At 41.3% G+C, this 14,670-nt stretch overlaps 1 non-coding gene across 1 annotated transcript; it reads right to left on the reverse strand.

Annotated features, from left to right (window-relative positions):
* Positions 1-13,760: 13,760 nt before the first annotated feature.
* On the reverse strand, positions 13,761-13,920 carry LOC135497433 (U1 spliceosomal RNA). Its single transcript, XR_010448840.1, has one exon. It is a non-coding gene; the product is annotated as a U1 spliceosomal RNA (small nuclear RNA).
* Positions 13,921-14,670: the final 750 nt, after the last annotated feature.

The raw sequence follows: 14,670 nt of genomic DNA on the forward strand, positions 1-14,670 counted from the left end.
TTAATTTCAGAATACGAAAAGCTTCATCCATCCGCAGGAAATTCTTGAGGCTTTTGAAGTCTGAGGCCATTAACTCTTGAAGGAGGCAGTGATAGGCCCCATCATGCTTTTTCCACAAGTATGGCTTTTGTCAGTTGCGGCGGCGACGGGGGTTAATCACAACTGAAAGAATTGCTGCTGAAGCACCTAGGCATGCTTTCTTCCTGTGGTTCTCCATTGTTTTAAAGAAAAAATGAAGAGAAATGACTGATTTTCCCTCCAAATTGCCCTCAAATTCATGCCAAACACGGTCAAACTTAGTCAAACTTGTTTGGCAATGTTTGCCTGTGTTTGATAGTGTGGACGGGTCCCCAAACATTCGCCAACATGATGTTGGCTCATGTTGGCCAACAATTGTTGGCGAATGTTTGCTAGTGTAGACCAGGCTTTAGATACAAAATAAGGAGTTATCCCACCTGCGTACCGTATCCCATTCTTTCACTCTTTATGAAGTGTTTGATGAGAAAGAAGGAACGTGAAGATACTATTTAGCTCACAATATACGACAGCGTGGTTTATTAACATAAAGAGTCAATACGCGTGCGCAGTACATAAGTAATACAAGGCGCTACATTTAAACCTCCATATCAATATATTACACTGCTTTCCCCCTGATGAAAAAGGATTTAGAGCATTTACTTTTCTACATGAACTACAGAATAAATCCTTATTCATATAATATGGTGACAGTACATATTATTATATGTTCAATTTCTGGACTGGTCTCCTGGCCCTTGCAGACCTTCTATGTTCAGGCCCTGGGGTGATTGGTGCAGGCACATGCACAGATTTTCAGCAGATACCTGGGTGTTCCTTACCGGTTGATGACATCAGCTTTCTGCCCTAATGGCGTGTCTGGAGGAACAATGTTGTTCCCAACCCATACGCTTACAGGCATTGGTGCTAACTGAATTGGGGTCATCTAGAAAATCTGGTACCACTGACTCATCAGCAATGTGTTGCTGGTCTGTGGCCTGATCGGTCACTGTAACCATGTGATCAGCATGAACTAACTTGCTGGATGATCCAATTTTGACAACATAATTTCTAGGTCCCCTGACCTCAACCACTGAACCAAGGAGCCATTTATCAAGGCTTGATGCTGCTCTAGTGTTTTTCACACGCACTACCTCGCCAACCTCAAAATCCCTATTTTGTTTCCTATGACGATCAAATTGCACTTTCTGTGCCTCTTGTCTTTTCTCAACAATCCTAGCAGCATTTGGCTTGATCAGAGTCAGCCTGGTTCGCAGTTGCCTTTTTGTCATTAACTCAGCAGGACTGACACCTGTGGTGCTATGGGGAGTGGTCCTGTACCGTAGCAAGAAATTGGCTATTCTGTGTTTTAGAGTTAAACCCTTGTTACCATCAATTACCTGCTTGGTAAATGCCTCTTTTACCAACCTGACCGCCCTTTCGGCCACACCATTTGAGGCAGGGTGATATGGTGCCACATGTGTGTGACGTATACCATTCTTCTTTATGAAAGTAGCAAACTCGAGGGAAGTAAATTGAGGACCATTGTCAGACACCAACTGTTCCGGCAATCTGTGTTCAGCAAAAATGAGCCGAAGCTTATCTATTGTTCTGTCTGCAGTTGTGACATTCATGGCCTTTACATCAACCCATTTAGAGTGGCTATCTACCAAAATCAGAAAAAATACTTTCTTGTCCTCACAAAAATCCATATGGACTCTTTGGAAGGGCCGACTACACCATATCCAGGGATGCAAAGGCACTTTGGCCAGAGTTTGTCTGACCTTTTGGCAAGTAGAACTGTCTTTCACCTTTGCCTCAACTTCCTCGTCTAACTTGGGCCACCAAACAAAACTATGGGCCAGCGCCTTCATGCTACAGATGCTTGGGTGTTCCCAGTGCAATTCTTCAAGAATTTTCTCCCGAAATTTCAGAGGAATAATCACTCTGGTGCCCCAAAGGACACAACCTTGTTCGATCGAGAGTTGGTCTCGTCGATTAAAATAAGGCTTAAACGCCTCAGCCAGGCCATTACATTTCGTTGGCCAACCTGCTGAAACAAACTGGTGAACCTTGCTTAAAAGTGGATGGACCTTTGTTGCTCTCGCTATTTCTTCGGCCGACACTGGAAAATTGTCATCCATCGTAGTAACAGCAAACAGTTTGCTCTCCATGCCCTCGTCACTGAAATCAGGACAGGGTAATCTTGACAGTGCGTCGCAATTGGCGTGTGATGTGGAGTCACAATATTCAATATCGTAATCATATGCAGAAAGAATCAAGGCCCACCGCTGCATTCGTGTTGCAGCTATGGTAGGTATTCCAGACTTTGGCTCGAAAATTGCCAAGATGGGCTTGTGATCAGTAATCAAGGTAAATATTCTCCCATAAAGAAAATTGTGAAATTTCTTGACGCCAAAGATTATGGACAGAGCCTCTCGCTCAATTTGAGCATAATTTCTTTCACTTGGACTCATTGTCCTGGATGCATATCAAATGGGCTTGTCTGTTTTCTTGTCAAATTCATGAGAGAGCACGGCTCCCAGACCATAGGAGGATGCATCGCAAGCCAATCGCAACTTCTTCTTTGCATTGTGATGCACTAACAGTGTGTCACTTGTCAACGCACTTTTACTATAGTATATACTTTAGTATTTCCTACTCTGTTCATCAACATTAAACTGCGCATAAGTATGCGAAAGATCCAGCTTTGAAAATACCTTTGAGCCTGTCACCTGTTGGTACAAGTCTTGGGTGGTAGGAAGGGTTGTCTGCTCGTCTTCCACTGCACTATTGACACTGACCTTGTAGTCACCACAGATTCGGACGGACCCGTCCACTTTTGGGACTACAACTATTGGGCTTGCCCACTCAGATCTATCGATCTTTTTCATTACGCCATTTTTCGCTAGTTTGTCCAGCTCAGCTTCAACCCTGTCGCGAATGGCATAAGGACAGTTTCGCGGCTTGTGAAAAACAGGTGCAGCGTCGGGTTTTACCCTTATATGAGCTTCATGACCCTTCATACCACCATAACTGTCCTCGAACAGTCGACTATGTTTTCGAAGCAAAAGGTCTAGGCTTGCCTTGGCATTCCCCGTTCGTTTTACCGTGCTAACACTGAGTATTTGGCCCCAGTCAAGTTTCAACTTTGCCAACCAGTTCCGACCCAGAAGTGTGGCCCGGGCGATCTACATGATCTACAACTACCATCGGCAAGGTAACCTTTTGCTTGTTGTACACTATGTTACAATCGAATGTGCCACATACTTTGATGTGGTCACCTGTATAGGTTTTTAGCTCAGCTGACAAAGTCAGCGGAGCTAGTCAAATAGCTATTCGATTGGTGTCCGTCCTTCCATCATGCCATCTGTAGACAAAGTTGGGCATTTTGTAATCATACAACCGAGGCACTTCAAATCTAGTCTTGCTTATAAACACCGCAGAAAATGTTGCTTACGGAAAAAAATTTGGGCGATTCGACTCAAATTCAGCTCCCTAGGGGGCAAAATGCGTAAATGAAAAAACAATTTTTTGACGCTCTATTCCAGCAGATAAAAGCTTGAAATAAAGTTGAAAAGGTCTTCATGATACAGAAGTTTTGATATAAAATAGATTAGTTTCGATTTATATCACCAGTTGGCGGTAGTGAGCAAAACTGTTGTTTGACCCCGGATGACCCCGCTTTAAATTTCCCGCCGAGGTTACCTGGAGAACTATCGTCAAGAAAATGGCGGTGACATTTTTATTTCTACCGGAGTGATGATTTTGTAAGTGACGAATTTTCTTTCTTAAGCCTTTACGGAAACGTATTTTGGTACGAAACTTCACACGTTTATAGAAAAGATCAACGAGAATGTGTTCAAATGCCCTCATAACGATGAGTTCAACAGAATTTGGTCAAAACAACCTTCGAATGGAGTCAACTTTCTTTGCGAAATTGAAGCGACGACCTCATTATTTATCGTAATTTATGCAGATCTGAGTCCAGCTGATGGGTGATGTTCTGATTTGTGTTCAAACTATTGGAAACTTCGGAAATTAGTTCTATTAGTTCTACTATTCTGCAGGAGTATATTATAGCCATTGATGTTGACAGCTAAAAGCACGAAAACTTTGTTCAGGTTTCTCGTCCAATCACGTGACCTCTCCAACACTCGATAATGCACTCTTTTCGTCCACGTTTTAGGCCAATCTTCGGCCTGAACATGACAATACCAGAAATCCCCGACCTCGAACTTGCGCATGCGCACTAATTACCATCTCGGCCGATCAACGCAGTAGTGCGCTTAGCTTAGGGCAATCTCCAAAAGCAGAGTTAATCAGGCGGTGGGGAGCATTACGCACTTTGCCGATAGCCCATTGGTTTCCTCTAATGTCTAGCTAATACTGTGCGAAATTTCAGTGAATTTAGTCAAAAAAATCCTTTGTCCACCTTTGTACCGCCGCTTTGCATGCATTGATGAAGTTCTAACAGGGAAAATCAGGAAAATAAGCCTTTGAGGCGTTTTTACGGCTCAAAAACTGGCATTTCTAGCGATAATATTTTAGTTGCCGATAGATCCGCGAGAGGGCAATACCATCTAGAGTCATAATAACACTGCTTCTGGTGTTTTGGAAAAATTTTTTCTTTGTCCACTTGCATGCCGAAATTGGAGGTTTTAATGATGTGACAGCAAAAAATTGAATTGGTCATTGCGAGGGGGTCACTAGGGAGCTTGGGGGGTTGATCTATGCAATATACCTAGTTTTAAATCGTGCTTGTTTCATGCTAATGTGAAACACCATCATTCTGATACTACTGAGATTTAAATTTTTCACTCTAGATTTTAAATGAAGTTTGAAAATTCATTTTTCACTTGATGATCATGCTAATCATGACTGCATGAGTCCAGTTTCCCTGCACCCAAAGTTTATTACTGATGGTAGCTTTCCTATATCTAATTGTCTAATGTAAAAAAGTTGGGCATTTTGTGGGGAGTGTACTGTGGTCTTGGCCTCTCCTACCTTGGGGGTGGGGTGGGGTGGAGGTTGGTCTTGTTGGCATCCAGGTTTGAAATTGATGTAGGCATTCCATATGATCCTTGAGATATCATAAAACTCTTGACTGGTGTTATTATGGACTACTCGTTTTTCTCTCTTGTAATTCGGCAATTTTATATCAGATAACAAAGCGTAATTCAAACGGATACCGCGTCTCGTTGAGGCTGCCATTGTGATTGATTGCTGCGAGCTGATTCGTCAATGGCGGCACGTGACTGATTACACTGGCGGCCTCTATCGGACGGCGTTGGTCAGGTTTTTCTGGTGTTGAAATCTAATAAGCGCAGTACTTAAAGGCCGTGGTTTCCCTCGATGTTTCTCTCGCCTTGAAAACATTCCTGGGTAAAATCCATTGAGATTAGCCGAGTTAATCCACTTTTTCCGTGCCTAAATCTCTGCCGCTGAATTCTATAAATAGAAATTATTAACATCGCGGCAGTGTAGTTCCCATTGTGCGCCCTCCCACTTCACACCATGTCAGGAACTTTTACGGAGAGAGAGGGCGTGCGGTAAGAAGAATGGCCAAAATGACGTCACATTTTCCTGGCAATGTCTCTTGCCAGACCAGTGAAAGCATCTTTACAGACAACGTTAGAACTAGAAAACGAATATGTTAATTTGCAAAATTAAAAGCAGATTTCACCACTAACCAGCCAAATCGGAATACGACGGCGCAAAATGTTCTCGCTTTCCTCCTGCTAAAAAACCCTGTTCCCGCACTCCTATTTTAATTTATGCCAAGGAATATGATATGATCTGTTTTCACTTTTTTGTAATTAAATGGTATTCATATAATGAGATCAATAGTAGTGTCCATGTCAGATCCCATCATGGAGGTATAAATAATTATTTATACCTCCATGATCACATCGTTCAACTAGTCTTCTCTCCCCAGGTGCCTCACACGGACCTTCACGTCCCCATACTCAAGACCAACTCTTACAATATCGCCCTCAAAACAACCCTGGAGTCATGAATTCACAGGTGCTCCTGTGAAATCTCAGTTCTAGTTTATTTATCAAACTTTATCGAGGGTTATCGAATCGAATGGATGTGTCGATCGTCGGGGCGGATTGATATGTGGTTAGGTTGTGCGTCCAAGGCGATTAGGTCATTCAGTTAGTTTGAGAAAGATCATGATCATGAAGATGCGTGTTGTGTTATCATAACTGGAAAATAAGTTGAAGTTATTATTAGTAGTACTACGATTCTTACATGAGTAAAAAGTAGACGTTTTAAGCAACACAATAATGTTACTCCCATAAAAAAACTGTCAATTCTCCTTACCACTCACAGAAAGCAAGCCATTGCTGTTAAGTTATGCAGGGGCTTAATCAATTACTTGCACTCCATGTGGGGTGAATAACATTACCTTTGAACGGCTGGCTGTAGGAGGATGATTGGAACAGCCGGTATACCTGCTGACCTGCTGAACCGAGGTTAATGTTATTTTCAATCCACGATTGCAGGTCACCTGATTTTCGAGATTTCGCGGGAAATGAAATTGTAAAGAAACGCATGTGTGCAGTTCAAATGTAAACAAAAATGTATTTTTGGCACCTTCGGTTGCTGGACTTGGGTTTTCCCGCAGTTAGGAGCTGGATCAAATTGGTGGTCTATTGTGCTGTTTTAGTCAGAGGTAGCCCTTGATTATGAAGGGATTTTCAAATTAAGGTGACCATAGTCTTTTATATGCTCAGCTCACCACAGCTTTCAATACTTGATGTATCTGAAGAGGCGCGCGGAACCTGACATGGCCTTACCAAGGAGCTGCTAACTTTCCCTTTTTGGCTGAGACATTGCTTCATGTAGGACTAGGAGGAGCACGCATTTTAATTTGTCTCTTCGATATTGCTCCTTTATTGCATTAGATTTTCATCGCAATTCGATCTATTCAAGATATAGCCAATTTGAACCTGTCTGCGCCAAGGATAGATTGGTTCCAGATCGACTCACTATGACTAGGAATACGCAGTAGAGCGCAATGTCATGAAAAACGACCCTTTGTATTGTAAATTCCAATCACCTGCAGGACAGGTCAATTTCTCTCAATAAAATTAATTTTGTTGACTCCTGTAATCTCTACCTTATCAAAAAAAAAGAAAGTGGTGCTAGTCCCAAACTGGTAATTTCTATTTATTTTGACCTCTGTTAAATCATGATACTGTACCTCTCAATTACAGACAGCATTTTGTATCCTTGTGCTGTACAACCCAGCCTGGACATACCACAGTTGTCCATGGAGAAGTCTCATCCTCTCTGACACTTTTTTTCTGTAAAGCTACTGATACAACATGCTGAACTAGGGATATCTTCCGTTGCCTCCTGTAATATTTACATACCATGGCTGATTAGTTCAATCATTTTTCATCCACCTGGCAGCTCTGCATTGGAAATTTTAGTGGTATAACGTGTTCTCTTGACCTTCAAACAGTAGTATAAAGCCGATATTTACTGCTTTATACCCTCAGTCCTGTGTTATTAGGTCATCCAGCTGAGCGCCAGGCCCTTGGGCCTCTTGTTAGACGAATGTTTGACTTCTGAAGTTGGGTACCTGCAAACTTTGCATCGAAACCTGTTTTGCACATTATTGAAAAATCTGCTGCCGTGTCCACTTGTAACTCGCACGAGGTGCCGTTACAGTCTAACGTTACGAAATACCCAGTCTTTTCAGACGACACAGCATAGACATTGTAGATTCCCAATTCGTCATCGTCAGCTCCAAACTCATCAGTTTCGACAATCAGTTTGACACCACCGCTCTTGGACCTATAGTTCTTGTTGCGGTCGTCTCCAGTTGCCCTTCCGGTTGCAGATGTCTCGGATCTACAGCCATTTATACAGCAAAATGCCCAGTCTTTCCAAATTTCCTACAGACAGCGTCCTTATGAGGACAGTTTGGCGCCAGGTGATAGGCGCCGCAGCGATAACACGCAACTTGTGATCGCTCGTCGCGACCACCCGATGGCGACTTTTTCATGTAATCGGACTTCCCGATTTTGCTGACGGTTCCATTGGAATTAGGTCTTATCTCCTTTGCCTGCTTGGACGCCATCTCCATTGCTGATGCTATTTGGCAGGCACGCTCGAATGTCAAATCCCCAGTATTTAGAAGTTTGTTTTGGATTTTCGAATCCAGGAGGCCGCAGACGAATCTGTCCCGTAATGCACGATTCAGATATTCTTGGAAACTACAATGCACTGTCAGTTTCTTGAGGGCAAGAATGTAGTCACCCACATTCTCCCCTGACCTTTTACCAAAATATAAGCTTTCCGAAATTTCAAGCGGGGCTGGTTTAAAATGTGCCTTAAGCACGGTGAAGAGTTCGTTTAATGTTTTATCCCTCGTCTTATCTGGGGACGTGAGATTTCCCAGAACTGTGTACACTTCTGCCCCAATTTCGCTTGGGAAAATTGCATTTTTCCTAGCGACCACCGCTGCTTATCGAAGGAGAGCCGCTGTCTCTGCACCAGGTATGTCTACAATGTTGTTAGCGAGGAAAAACATATCCAAACGGTCCGTATAAGAACAGAAAGTATCCTTAGTGTGGTCGAAATGATCCACACCGCCACATAGCCATGCTACCGAATCACCAAGAACATACAAACAAAGAACATAAAGAGTCAATACGCGTGCGCGGTACATAAGTAATACAAGGCGCTACATTTAAACCTCCATATCAATATATTACACCGACCTCATGCCCTTGAGTAAAGACATAATGCTGTGGTCACAATCGAGTTTGAGACCGAATTGAATGCGCATTAAAACTTTAATATGTATTGGGGTGCCACACTCAAGTCGGTTCATACCATTTTCAAACCGCTTTAACCAATCAATTCCTGAATCCAATTGGATGCACTTTACCGAACTTGCATTAACCGATTCGCATTGAATGTTGTGTAGTGTGGGATGTTAATACATATGAAAACAGCCTATTGGCAGGGAGCATGTGCAATAGCTTGTTCCTGCCTTGATGATCTTCTAATTACAACAAAGGGCAGGGACATTCATCTGTGTAAGTTTTGTGAAACAACGATAATAGATAAATGGCACTTGTTTTGACAAATTTAACAAATTGATGATTTTTAACCAGTGTCATTATAGGTCGTATTTTCAGTTGAAACGGTCATTACTATGTTCCCAAAAAAATTTGAATCTCTAATCAAGACTAGATGAAAGCCATCAACAATTTTGGGAGGGTGGGCACATCTGCAGCTAGTACGAGTAGCGGAAAACCAGTCTAATCACATGCCTGGGGAAATCGATAAAGGCTAAAAATAGAATGGGTCAGAAATGACGGATTTCCCACTTAAAATGCCCTTAGCATTCTTCAAAAACAGCCCAGAAACTATACAATCATTCGTTACAATTATTTAGCTGAATTCGTTACCAAAAAATACGTATATAATTCGCATATAATTCTGTCTGACACGCATTTTTCATTCATCGACTTATTGTTGACGAAAGGAAAGGTCACAGATTTTCTGACCGATTATAATGGACACTTACGTGATCCAATAATTATTGCAATTTCATGTAAAAATTCAATGGAATTGGCATGGTAGTCAAGACGTGAGTTGATCGCATAGTTAAAATGTCAAGAGTACACACTCAACATTAAACAGTTAATTTGGCGACAGTAGCATTCAGTATTTTTAGCTCATCGTAGGGGAGTCTATACAACACCGCTGTGTCGGTCATCGTTGTCGTCGTCTGTATCATGTTTCAAAAACAGTGGCACGTTTCTTAACCACTAGGGCTATGAACTTGAAACTTTGTACACAGGACACCCAGGTCAGGTGAGCTCTGACTATGAATTTCGGTCCGATCTGTTTCAAAATTTGTCTGGGCATTACTGTATTGCTGACAATGAATTTTGGTTCGATTTGATTCAAAATTTGTTTGGGCAATACTGCATTGCTGATGAGAATTGTTTTAAAGGCCCAATTTTCTCCACAAACTTAAAATAGTTACTTCTGTTAAAAGGTTGTATATGTCATTACACACAACATTCCTGTATACAAGAATAGAATTTGTATTTTAATTTATTCCAAAATATGCTTTATTCTATACGCTCATTTGTATAAATCTTTTTATACTAGTAATTTCTTATCATTCTTGCCAGTATGTATTTGTTGTAAACATTTGTATCATCAAAAGGGTATAAGTTTGCGCCTGCCGCATATATTTTTTCGAACAATGAAAATCTGTAGGAGTTGAAAGTTTTTAAATTCTGTATTTGAACTTCAGTAGCCGGTCGGTACATGCCCATCTCATTGGGTAAACAACAACATCATAATCTTTAGAAACTTATTGGTGTCTTTTTCTCTTAAATTGGAGATATCACAAACTATAGTAACAATCCTATCACCATGATCACAACGCTAGTGAACTGAGGTGTTTGCATGGAATTATTGCAGCATCTTTTGAACCAAGTTGATAGCGGGAACACCAAAAGATGTCTTTATTAGCCAGTGATAGCCTGGAGTCTTCCTGCAGTTACTGTGTCGATTCAAATGTTGCTGCAAATACATCTCCGCAAGCACCTCAATTTATTTAAATGAGTGGTGAAGTAATATCGACATATCATTGTGGTCTTGATGCACAATTTTTGAGTGGCGAGCAGACCAGCATGATGAGGCACATGTGATTGAATAGTATTTTTGCTTGGTTATTGGGATCACTTGTTCAAAACCAAGGCAATCACTGGTTCTCAAGGTTGTCCGCAGAGCAACAGGTTTAGTCGATGTAGTTTCAGCTGTAGCTTGAGTGGATGATTCAAATTTACTTGATAGACAGCCTTCAGGAGACTTTGAATCCTCCATCTCCAGTGCCATGTCCCCACCTTAACTCATAATGTGATGGGGTGTTGATCATTGTGAGTGTAGCCTTGTTCTGCAGATGTTTCCAACAGTTAAGACTACAGTGGAACCTCCCTTAGCGGACACCTCTCTATTAAGGACAACATCTCTATTAAGGACACTAGTTTTGGTCCCAAATTGGTAGTTTCTATTCAATTTGACCTCTCTAATCAGGACACCTCTCTATTAAGGACAGCACCTGCAGTCCCGAAGGTGTCCTTAATAGAGAGGTTCTACTGTATTTGCTAACAAATTTTGTTCAAATCACTGCAAACACAATGTAGGATCAATGTGCTATTGAAAGCTCTGGGCACTAGTTGTTTGTGTTGGTCATGCTAAAATCAAAATTTATGTTAGGTGATGCTTCAATTTGTATATTGTAAATATACCTTTCGATAGTTACCATGTTTCTGTTATTTTTTCACAGCCAAAAATTTTTAATACCAGTATTTCAGCTGAATGAATGCTCAGTCAATATTTATAGTTTTTGATGCATGGTATTATGATTAGTAATGATTTCCAGTCTTTGTGCAGTAGTTAATGTGAATTTTACACTTTATTTTTGTCTTTACTTGAAATACCCAAGCCTAGTGTTGACTGTCTGGCCTTTCATTTGCAACAGAGTGAAAAACTGGTGAACTTGTGGGTCTTCAAGCCTGGGGAAAAATGACTTCCTCGTGAAATGATATCCCATCCCAAAAAGTGTCGAAGCTGGCCCTTAGTTTCTTTTGCCGAGCGTCGAAAATTGGTGCCGATCATCTGATCATGCAGGAGGGTAGAGTTCACCTTGACTGCTGTATCAGTTAATTGTTGCCAAGTGCTGGACATTGGAAAGCGTTTGCTAAACAATTTCTATAGCATAATACCTGTTTTTTTCAAGATTTATCCTAATCATAAGTTGTCTGAAATATTCTCAATCTAGCTTAATATTGATCTCTCTTTTCCAATTGAGTGGTCCATAGAACCCAATTACATTAGATATAATTTGATGTCAACTCTTCTGTGGATCCTGCAATTCTTACTGCATAGACTATGGTTTAGAAGATGCTAAAACAAGTATGAAAGTGAGAGTCTTTGTATCATCTCTAGCTTTGCTGAATTAAATGACGGTTTATACAATGTTTTATTCCTCTTCCTTTCCAATAAAAGAAGGAGTGCAGTGCTGGCATCACTGTAATGTATATTAATGTAGATCCCACGATGTCTGGAAAGGCCCTCTTCTGGGATACTGCCAAAAGTGGACACAGTAGAATGACTTATTACAGGGACTCTGCGAGTGATGACCAGCAGTCATTTCTAGTACTCCTTCCCAACAGAATTCTTTAGATTCTCACGTTGTGTGAATCTTTTTGTTAAACTCAAGTCAATGATGTGTAAAATCTTCAATTTTGTCATGTTTTAAGAATAAATATTACGTTGAACTTGAGAATGTATTCTTCTTTTGTCTCTGCCATAGAACAGTCAACTTAAAGCAAGCCTGAGGTCGTAAGTTTCCTGATCCCATGCATGGAATAAGCAAATCAGACATCAGTGATGGTTGCAGTTTTTGGAAGGAACGAGATAACTGGATCAGAAGTGCTGGCTTGTTGGTCGTCGGCATCATGCCAACTTACCAGCAGTGAATGTCAATCCTAAAGACTCCTCCTTTCACCGCGACCCAATAGGGCGGGAAATCTGTCAGACGCACACAAATAACGGGTGGCCTATGAAATTGCTCGACATAAAGTAATTGAATGACGGCCTGCATTGATAGTGCCAACCTCCGGATCGGGTTACCCTTCTTCTATACAACATGCACTGTGCATTTGGGTCAGGTCAGCATCCCTGGAGCTGTTGCCTACTGAACACCTGGTCTTCAATTATGATGATGGCTTTCAGTGCGTGTCTCGTGCGAGAGACAATAATACCACCAATGAATATTCATAGGTTGGAGGTTCCAGACCTATCAATTAGACGAGTGCATGTTTTTAACTATCAAGTACATATTTGGAGAGGTATTGAAAACATATTTGCTGTGGCAAGTCTACAGATATGAATAAATTGTTTGGTAAAAAATTAACTTTGAATTTTGACAACCTGGCCATAGGGGGCGTTATTCAAATTTGGAGCCGAAATAGGTAAAACTGTCCACTTGTGTCAAACTTGTCAATTAAAAAAAAAATTCCGTGGTCAGGGCAGAGACATGATTGTATTCATCCACAGGCGGAAGTGTGGCACTGGCACATAGTCCGTACTGAACTGTGAAACTGTGGTAAATACATGACTGTGTTGGGTGGATTTATTTTTCAATCTTTGGTGGATTCTTAATCTACGGAGCCAGGCCATAACAGGGATATACTTTTTGATAATTAATTCAAGGAAATATAGTGTCACTGGCCAGTTTGGAACTTGTATTCTAATAGGCCCATATCAGTCCGCGAGTGACGATTTGATGGCAATGCTGGACACAAATCAATTTTTCTCAGGCAATCGGTATTGGAATGTTTTGAATTTTTGCTATTACTCTGATAAAAGCCTCTCTATAACACATATAAAATTTGGTGGGAATTAAGCGCCCCTGGTGTACTTTTTTCAGTTATGTATTCTCATGGAGGGCTTCACCGACCAATGCATGTGCTTGAATATAAGATTTCGGACACGTTATTTTCATTCATACTCGCTTGAACAGCTTCGTCGCATTACAGACGTGGTTGCGTGGTTGGGGCGCCCATCACACGACGAGTTCACGCGCACGTTCAATTGCTGCACGCGTACCAGCATTTATACCTCCCGACAATTGGCCCTTGTGATAACCCAAGGGGGATGTCTTAGAGGGTCTCTTCTTTCTTTTAGTTTGTAAGGGGATAGCGCGTACGCAGTCCCCCACTACCATAAATGCTGCACCCGAGTCACCCACATTTGGGGTGATCGCAAGGGTCAGCCCAACCGAAGTGCAATGGAAAGGCCTCGCCCTGGGAGAACGTCCTTATTGATCAACGTTTTTTTATCTTTTATTGTAACAACATGTAAAAGTAACAATGATAATGAGCTAGCTATCCCTTACAAAGCTCAGGGAGTGGTCTACATCTCTTAGCAATCTAGGCGGCGCAAATCGGCCTGCGGAGGTTTTACAGTTTGTTCTGCCTAACGAGCTGTAGTTGAAAAGAAACACTTGACATTATTTTTACAGGTGATGCAGTTCTGTGATGGCTTGCTTGCTGGCCATATTGTTGTGCTGGAAGAGGGGATGGTTAGGCATTCATTGTACAAACAGTGGCTTAGAAATTCTTTTATTGTGCTGAATAGTTATTTCAGGAGTGATTTTGGTGGAGGAAGTCGTGGTAACACTTAAGTTAAACGTGTTGTTGTTAATGAATGAATGTCGCCAGAGTTAATAGGCTTATATACAGTTAGATGAAGTTTCTTCTGAGTTCAAAGGTATCCGTGTTACACAGGATGTTATTGCAACACCAGTCGGTTTGGAAGACTAGACTTTGTGTCGGAGAACTTCCGGCTTTGGTCAATTCTTGTTTTAATCTGCTGATTACGTTTGCTTTGAATATTTGTACTAAGTTTGCCTTGGGTTTATCTGGTTCAGTGAGAATAATATTTCGGTTTCTCCAGAGTATGTGTTTTGCAAGAAAGATGAGGAAATTTGAAAGTTGTAGGTTTGGTTTGTCTGCCGCGATGGTGTTTTGAAATGAGATTCCGAAACAGATTTTATGCAAGTCTAACCTGCAGGGTTTGCCTAGAATCTGTTCGATTAAA

This window comes from Lineus longissimus, chromosome 12 (genome assembly GCF_910592395.1).
Source record: "Lineus longissimus chromosome 12, tnLinLong1.2, whole genome shotgun sequence".
In the NCBI taxonomy this organism is placed as follows: Eukaryota; Metazoa; Nemertea; class Pilidiophora; order Heteronemertea; family Lineidae; genus Lineus; species Lineus longissimus.